A 9,687-nucleotide genomic window follows, 5' to 3' on the forward strand; every position below is an offset into this window, starting at 1 on the left:
TGGCAAGATATCAGAATAGGTGCAATAAGTGACACTAACAGCTCAGCTGTAAACAACTGCCCTTTGATTAGACTTAAATGTATTTTCATTACCACAGAACTGAACATAGTTCTGGGTCTTTTGCTTGGTTTCTCAGAAACCTAAATACCCCTTTAAAATTCAATGTATTATGTCATATTATTTCTCTCTAAGATTGTCAGTGCAGGTCCTTTGACTTGTCCAAGTCACTCATTTTCACTCCTCTGACTGGATAAATTCCTTTTCCTAGTATAATATAAAATAAAATAAATATAAATATTTAATTCTTTCATTTTTGACTACTTTAGTTTTCTTCTTTCCACATCTGCAATTAGCCTTAATTGACTATAGTCTGAAACATTAAAAGTTGATGTTTATAGTATAAGAGAATGCTTACCATACTGAGTTAAGTGAAGAATATTTAGCAGCCAGTGCCTTATTTCTGCAAGGATGACAATCATTCTATCACCTAGAATTTCCTTATAGTGTATGCTGCCCATCATCTAGTTACTTATCAACTATTATGGAACCAATGACTTGCTGTGCTCATCTTTGGTCATACTCAATGGACTCTTGTTTTCCACCACATTTATAAACAAGTAGGAAAATATTAGAACTGAATGAAGACAGTGGGGCACACATTAGAAATGAAGAAGTCAGTGTCTCATTTTGAAGATTATATGACAGTAAAAATAAGTGAGCCTAAATATTCCATAAAAACACTCATATACCTTATAAACTCAGCAAGTAGCAACATACAAATTAACTCAAAGTGTGTATTCCTTCTTTATTTTAAATCAGAAACTTACTAAATAGTAAATCAGTGAAACACCATCATTCATAGTAACCTTAAAAAGTATTAAGTGTCTTGGGGAACTTCTAACCAAGAAGTAAAAGACTTTTATGATTAAAAAAACAAAAACCGAAAGCAGCAGACCAAAACCTGAAAAAATACAACCCAAAACAACAAAAAAATCTTATAAATCAAAGGGTATCAGATAATAGAAAGATTCCCCCTATGCTCATGGATCAATAAGTTTTATATACTAAAAAACCTAGACCGTCCTATAATGCTATTTTGATGCTATCCTTTTAAAGCTCTATAAAATTTATTATACTTTTGATGTTATTCGGAGAAACACTATTATAGAAATGATTTTTTTACCTTCTTTCCTCCCAGTCTTCCACCATGTTCCCTTGACCTCACCTATAAAGTCTCCCCAACATGACTTCCAAAACTTTAACTGAACAAGGACAACACCAATGAACATGAAAAACTAAATGAGACTTGAAACCTACACAAAGAAATATGGGTAATTGCATCCTAAACACAAGTATGCAATTCTATCTAAAACAAGTGTACTTTTTGCATGCAGAAGAAAGATGAAACCTGTTTTCTTATCCAAGCTGATAACCTGTATATTATTGCTGTGAGACAGTTAATGCTTAGCATTATTGATGAGTATTATGGGTCTTTTATTTTGTTGTTGCCATATACTTTTTCCCTCTTTTGATGAATAACTACAGGGTTATTTATCATTTCTGTCCTCTTGAGTTTATACCTTGTTTTCAGACTTGTTTCCCTCTTTTAGACCAAGATTGCTGAAGAGACATGGCTTACTGGTGATTATACTATGTAAAGTTTCTCCTCTTTTGTTGGTATGAATGATACTTTTGCTCAGTAATAAATTCTAGGCTAGTATCTGTATTCTTTGACATGTTAAACGGTGATCCAGGCCCACCTATATTTTAGAATATCCATTGAAAATTCTGGTGTTAGTCTAATGTGATCAGCTTTATGTGTGACTTGGTCTTTTTCCTTCATAGCTTTTTGTATTTTTATTTCTCTGTTTAGTTAGTCTTTGATTATTATGTGTCTACTTGATGTTTTCTATAATTCTAGTACTTTAAGAGGTAGCTCTTACTGATTTGGGGGAAATTGTTCTCAGACAAATCACATAGAAATAGTTATTGTAGGTGTTTTTATTCTTATGCTTATTGTACTGTCCTGAACTTATGAATTAGGGACCCTGCCTCAGTTGGTTCTGATTGGTAAATAAAGATATTGATAGCCAGTATCTAGGCAGGGCAGACAAAGGCAGGAATTTCAGGATGCTTGGACAAAGGACCAGAGAGGAAGAAGGCATGGAGATTCACCAGGACAGAAGCAGAGGAGAGTGGTTCAGAACAGAGAAGCAGCTGACAAATAAGAGCCTGAGAAAAAGCAGACCCAGAAGACTTGCCCAATGGCAAAAAAGATGGGTATAGATTTTAGCAAGTAATAACATGGGAATGTCAGAGGGGGATAGTTTAGCCACATGGAGGTTAGGAAGTGGCCTTGCCATTGAGCTGTTAAAGGCATATGAAAATATAAAGGCTGTATGTATGTGGCCTTCAGTTGCAAATATAAAGCACTGGGGTCAGTGAGAGGAATGGGCCTCAGCCCCTCAGCTGCTGGAATCATTTGAGTAGGATTCACTGGTACAGCAACAGATGATATTCAATGTGTAAGTGAGAACTCGCCCTTAAAAATTAATTGGAAATTCTCGAATGTAAAATATCACCTGTGCCTTAACATTAAGGGATGGGAAGAATTGGATTCTTAGCAGAGCTGCATGATTTTTGCCCTAGCTGTAAGGGTTATGGACTAGGACCAAAGACTGTGCTAGCTTGGCATGAATATTCTGGGGTTTATGCCTTAAGCCTAGGACACACCCAGGTCGACCCAGAGATATGAGCAGTGGGCTAGTGATTCAACCACTCTCAGGTTCTGCAAAAGCTTATGCTGTGAATGCTCAAAGTTCCTGCTGTGAGAAGGTAGGACACTGAGAACAAGTCTAAATAAAATACAGAAATGAAGAAATTGATGGGAATTTAAGAAGTTTATCCTATAGCAAGCACTTGGATTCTTTGAACATGCATCCCACAGGAATTCTAGGCTTGTTTACCCTGGCATATGACACTGTCAGCCTGAGAATACAGTAAATAGAAGGTATTTTATTGAAGTTAAATAAGAAATAAAATTAGTTCAATTCATATAAAGAGAATGGTGATATAATATATATACCCACAATGTACTAATCCCCAAAGGAGAGATGAATGAAAATTACTTGTTTTTATGTATGGATAAATAAAAAATTCAGGCCTTTGATCTCCAAATAAGGTGCCAGGGGTGGGGGGGATCAACAGCAGGAAATTTGGAGGACTGCTTTCTCAACAGATAATATTTGTTTAGGATTGCTTTAAATTGCTTTAAATTGTTTCAATTTCCAAAATGCAGATGGGTACAAGTTTGGTGATTATGGTATTACAAACACAATATGAGAGAGGTCAAAGTATAGCAGGCCTAAAAAACAAGAAGCTGCTAATGTAAATCAGTCTATACTTTTGATGATTTTGGGTTGCTGGGCCAAGGACATGCTATTTTGAGAAAGATGCTCCGTATTTGTGTTAACAGGAAAGAAAAGGTTTTGGTTTCTCCTAAAGAGAGATTGATTGGTAAGATATGGGAAGACGCCCCTAAAGTTTTTTACTACAAAAAGGAAAGAACAATTCAAGAAGACCAAACAGGACATGTAAAATAATTTGCTGATTCCTTCACATGGGAGCAGCCATAAAACTGGCTTAGACATAAAAAAAATGTTTCTAGCCAAAACTTCAGCTCAAACTACCCAGTAAAACTTACTGGTTACAGAATCCTTAAGATTCACCATGCCATCTTTCACACGGCATGTGTAAAGATCTATTACATTTGGTTATTGGTCAAATTAACTCATAACAAGACAATTGTCTTTAATTTGCTCAAACAGGGTTCAAAATTCATACTTAACTGATCAGTACACTTTACACAATCTATATGAGTATCTTTATATAACTAAAATTTTGGTTGTAAGATTCTTATATTGCAGAAAGAAGCACCAAGTTGATGTTCTGTCAAGATACATCCTTAGGGATCCTGAAAAGACCTACTCTTGCAGCTCCCAGACTGACTCTGCCTCCTGATGCTGTTTCTAGAGACTCCCTTTCAGAACAGCTTCAGGAATAGCTGCTGATTCCTGATGAAGTTAGTTCAGCCAGGCTTTCAGACAGATCTAGTCAGAACTTCATTCAAGCCCTGAATGTATTTTTTTGCATACACATACTAGAAAACAAATACACACACACACACACACACACACACACACACACACACACACATACATACTTGTATTTCAAATACTATCTCCCTTCCAAATTTCATATCTGCAAAAGCCCCTATCCTCCCACTCCACCCTGAATCTGAGAGAGCTCCCCAACCCATCCACACACTCCTGTCTCACCACATTTAACTCTGCCAATACAGGGTAAATTCATAATTTTTGCTTCACACTGTATCTATTGGATGGTTCTAGGTCAGAAAATTAAAAAAGATGCTCCAACTTTATGAAAAATACAGGAGACTGTCTAGGCAGCCACCTGTCTCTACAGATTATATAAGTTTTAGAAGCTACACACTTGTGCTACATATATATTCAGGTAATAGTTAATTGATTTTCAGATCTCTGAGAGGGTTAAAGACTAGTTATAGTCTCATAATACAACTTAAGGTCTTAAGCATTAAGGAAGATGTTCTAGATTTGATAGGATGGTTTTCAGATGGTAATGCAAGTTAAAATCAAAATATAAATTGCGTAGAGAATTAAAACTTTTTTATTGGATACTTTTTATTTACATTTCAAATGTTATTCCCTTTCCCAGTTTCCCATCCATAAGCCCCCTATCCCCTTCCTCTGCCCTGTCTTCTATAAAGGTGTCCCCTCCCCGGCAAAAACACCACCTTGCTGCCTCCCCAACATGACATTCCACTTCACTGGAAGGTCTAGCCTTGGCAGGACCAAGGGCTTCTCTTCCCATTGGTACCAAACAAGGTCAAGCTCTGTTACATATGCAGCTGGAGCCACAGGTCTGTCCATGTGCAGTCTTAAGGTAGTGGTTTAGTCCCAGGGGCCTCTGGTTGGTGACTACTGTTGTTCTTATTGGGTTGCAAGCCACTTCACCTCCTTCAATCCTTTCTCTATCTTCTCCAATGGGGACCCTGTTCTCAGTTCAATGGTTGGCTGCAAACATCAGCCTTTATATTTGTCATGATCTGGAAGAGCTTCTCAGGAGACAGATTTATCAGGCTCCTGTCAGCACTCACTCCTTGGCATCAGCAATATTGTCTGGGTTTAGTGGCTGTATGTGGGCTGGATCCCCAGATGGATCCTCAGAATGGCTATTCCTTCAGTCTCTGCTCTAAACTTTATGTCCATATCACGTCTTTTGAATATTTTGTTACCCCTTTTAAGACGGATCATCCTCACTTGGTTCATCCTTCTTCTTGAACTAAAAGTGGTATGTGAATTACATGTTGTGTAATTCAAGCTTTTGGGTTAATATGCACTCAACAGTAAGTGCACAACTTGTGTATGGGTATGTGAGTGTGTGGGGGGGTGTTTTGTTTTTGTTTTGATTGGTTTACCTCATTTTGGATGGTATTTTATAGTTTCATTCATTTGCCTATGATTTTCATGAAGTCATTGTTTTTGATTGCTGAGTAGTACACCATTATGTAGATGTACCACATTCTTTGTATCCATTCCTGTGGTGAAAGGCATCTGGGTTCTTTCCAGCTTCTGGCTATCATGAATAAGGCTGCTATGAACATAGTGGAGCATGTTTCTCAGTTATATGTTGGAGCATCATTTGGGAATATGCCCAGGAGTGGTAAAGCTAAGTCCTCAGGGAGTACAATGTCCAATTTTCTGAGGAACCACAAGACTAAGTTACGGAATATTGTACCTTATTTCAACCTCACCAACAATGGGGGAGTGTTACTCTTTCTCCACATCCTGGCCAGCCTCTGTTGTCAACTGAGTTTTTGTTCTTAGCCATTCTGAGTTGTGTGAGGTTGTTTTGATTTGCATTACCCTGATGACTAATGATGTTGCACATTTCTTGTCATTTCCCTAATTTCCCTAATTTCTTTCTCGGTCTGTTTATTCATGAAAGGTTACTGATGTGTTTGAGTTAATTTTATATCCAGGACTTTGCTGAAGTTGTTTATCAGGTTTACTAGTTCTCTGGTGGAACTTTTGGAGTCACTTAAGTATACTATCATATTATTATTTCTCAGCCACTCGATATTCTTCAGCTGAAAATTATTTGTTTAGATCTGTACCCCATTTTTAATAGGGTTATTTGATTCTCTGGAGTATAACTTCTTGAGTTCTTTGTATATGTTGAATATTAGCCCTCTATCAGATATAGGATGGTAAAGATCTTTTCCCAAGATGTTAGTTGCCATTTTGTCGTAATGACAGTGTTTTTTGCCTTACAGAAGCTTTGCAATTTTACAAGGTCCAACTGGTCAACTCTTCACCTTAGAGCATAAGCCATCGGTTTGGTGTTCTGTTTGGGAAATTTTCCCTAGTTTCCATATGTTCAAGGCTTTTCCCCACTTTTTCTTCTATTATTGTGAGTATATCTGTTTTTGTTGTTGTTGTTGTTGCTGTTGTTGTTGTTGTTTTTGGTTTTGTTTTTGTTTTTTTGTGGAGGTTCTAAATCCACTTGGACTTCAGCTTTGTACAGGGTGATAAGAATGAATGGATTTGCATTATTATACATGCTGACATCTAGCTGAACCAAACCACTGTTCTACTTGCCTGTCTCTGTACCAATACCATATACTTTTTATCACTATTGCTGGATAATACAACTTGAGGTCAGGGATGTTGATTCCCTCAGAAGTTCTTTTATTGTTAAGAATAGTTTGCACTTCCTGGGTTTTTTGTTATTCTAAATGAACTTGCATATTTCTCTTTCTAACTGTATGAAGAATTCAGTTGGAATTTTCTTGGGGATTGCATTGAATCTGTAGATTGCTTTTGACAAATGGCCATTTTTACTATATTAATCCTGCCAATCCATGAACATGAAAGGTCTTTCGATCTTCTGAGATCTTCTTCCTTTACAGACATGAAGTTAATTTCCTACAGAGCTTTCACTTGCCTGGTTAGAGTTACACGGAGATATTTTATGTTATTTGTGATTATTGTGAAGGGTGTCATTTCCCTAATTTCTTTCTCAGTCTGTTTATTCATGAAAGGTTACTGATGTGTTTGAGTTAATATTATATCCAGGACTTTGCTGAAGTTGTTTATCAGGTTTACTAGTTATCTGGTGGAACTTTTGGAGTCACTTAAGTATACTATCATATCATCTGCAAATAGTGATATATTGACTTCTTCCTTTCTTATTTGTATCCCTTTGACCTCCATTTGTTGTCTGATTGGTCAGGCTAGGATGTCGAGTACTATATTGAATAAGTAGGGAGAGACTGGGCAGCCTTGTCTAGTCTCTGATTTTAGAGGGATAGCTTTAAGTTTCTCTTCATTTAGTTTGATTTTTGGCTACTGTTTTGCTGAACATTGCCTTTACTATGGTTAAGTATGGGCCTTGAATTCCTATATTTGTAAGACTTTGAACATGAAGGGGTTTTGTTTTGTCAAATGCTTTCTCAGCATCTAATGAGATGATCATGTCATTTTTTTCTTTGAGTCTGATTATCTGGTAGATTATGTTGATGGATTTCCATATATTGAACCATCTTTGCATCCCTGGGATGAAATCTCCTTGATCATGGTGGATGATTATTTTGATGTGTTCATGGATAAGTTTGCAAAAATTTTATTGAGTATTTTTTGTCGATATTCATAAGGGAAATTGGTCTGAAGTTCTCTTTCTTTATTGGGTCTTTGCGTGATTTAGGTATAAGCATAACTGTGGCTTCATCGAAGGAATTGGGTAGTGTTCCTCTGTTTGTATTTTGTGGAATATTTTGGACAATATTGGTATTAGGTCTTCTAGGAATTTCTGATAGAATTTTCCACTAAAATCATCTGGTCCTGGGCTTTTTTTCCATTGGGAGTCTTTTTATAATTGTTTCTATTTTTTAGGATTTATGGGACTGTTTAGATGTTTTCTCTGATCCCGATTTAATTTTGGTAACAGGTATCTGTATAGAAAATTGTCCATTTGACCCAGATTTTCCAGTTTTCTTGAATATAAACTTCTGTAGTAGGATATGATGATGTTTTGAATTTCTGCAGATTCTGTTGTTATGTTTCCCTCTCATTTCTGATTTTGTTAATTTGGATACTTTCTCTGTGTCCTTTTGTTATTCAGGCTCAGGGTTTATCTACCATGTTGATTTTCTGTAAGATCCAGCTCCTGGTTTCATTAATTCTTTGTAGAGTTCTTTTTGTTTCTACTTAGTTGATTTCAACCCTAAGTTTGATTATTTCCTGCCTTCTACTCCTCTTGGGTGTATTTCCTTCTTTTTGTTCTTGAGCTTTTAGATTTGTAATCAAACTGATAATGTATGCTCTCTCCAGTTTCTCTTTGGATACTCTCAGAGCTGAGTTTTCCTCTTAGCTCTGCTTTCATTGTGTCCCATAAGTTTGAGTTTGTTGTGCCTTACTTTTCATTAAATTCTAAAACATTTTTAATTTCTTTCTTTATTTCTCCTTCTACCAAGTTATCAGTGAGGAGAGTATTGTTCAACATCCATGTATATGTGGGCTTTCTGTCATTTTTGTTGTTATTTAAGTCCAGCCTTAGGTCATGGTGGTCTGAGAAAAAGAATGGGATTATTTCATTCTCATTTATCTGTTGAGGCCTGTTTTATGACCAATTATATGGTCAGTTTTGGAGAATGTGCCATGAGGTGCTGAGAAGGTATATTCTTTTGTTCTAGGATGAAATACTTTATAGATATTTGTTAAATCCATTTGGTTCAAAATCTGTTGTTTTTCTGTGTCTCTGTTTGGTTTCCCATTCCATGATCTGGCCATTGCTGACGGTTGGTTGTTGAAGTCTCCCACTACTATCTCGTTAGCTTTGAGCTTTAGTAAGGTTTCCTTTATGAATGGAGGTGCCCTTGCATTTAGAGTATTGATATTAAGGATGGAGAGTTCATCTTGGTGGATTTTTTTCTTTGATGAATATGAAGTGTCCTTCCTTATCTTTTTTGATAACTTTTGGTTGAATTAGATATTAGAATGGCTACTCCAGCATGTTTCTTCAGACCATTTGCTTGGAAAATTGTTCTTCCGCCTTTTATTCCAAGGTAGTGTCTGTCTTTGTCACTGAGCTATGTTTCCTGTATGCAACAAAATTCTGGTTCCTCTTTATGTATCCAGTCTCTTAGTCTATGACTCTTTCATTGGAGACATTGATAGAACACAACTCATCCAATCGTCTTATCATCACTATCATATTTAGCAATATAGAACTTCTAAGTTAACACACTGGGCTTTTGATATGAACTACTTCATACCTAGATAAACAAGAGAGTATCATTAAGCTTTGATATGAATACATGGGAAACAAAACAAGGGACACATTCTATTATGATGTTAGAATTTAAAATTGCAGTCTCTGAGGTCTACAAATCTACAGTATCATTACAACCTCAAATTAGCTAATAAATATTCTAACTATGAGATAATAGAACCATCTCAAGCTCAGGTTTCCAAGGTATAAAAAATATTTCACCAAAGTGAATTTACATTAAACAGATGTGTTCTAAATTCTTTCCCAACATTTTTATTAGTAAAATGATTGATTTTTATGTAAAGTTGTTTTCAA

The sequence above is a fragment of the Rattus norvegicus genome, chromosome 2 (assembly GCF_036323735.1).
Source record: "Rattus norvegicus strain BN/NHsdMcwi chromosome 2, GRCr8, whole genome shotgun sequence".
Classification (NCBI taxonomy): Eukaryota; Metazoa; Chordata; class Mammalia; order Rodentia; family Muridae; genus Rattus; species Rattus norvegicus.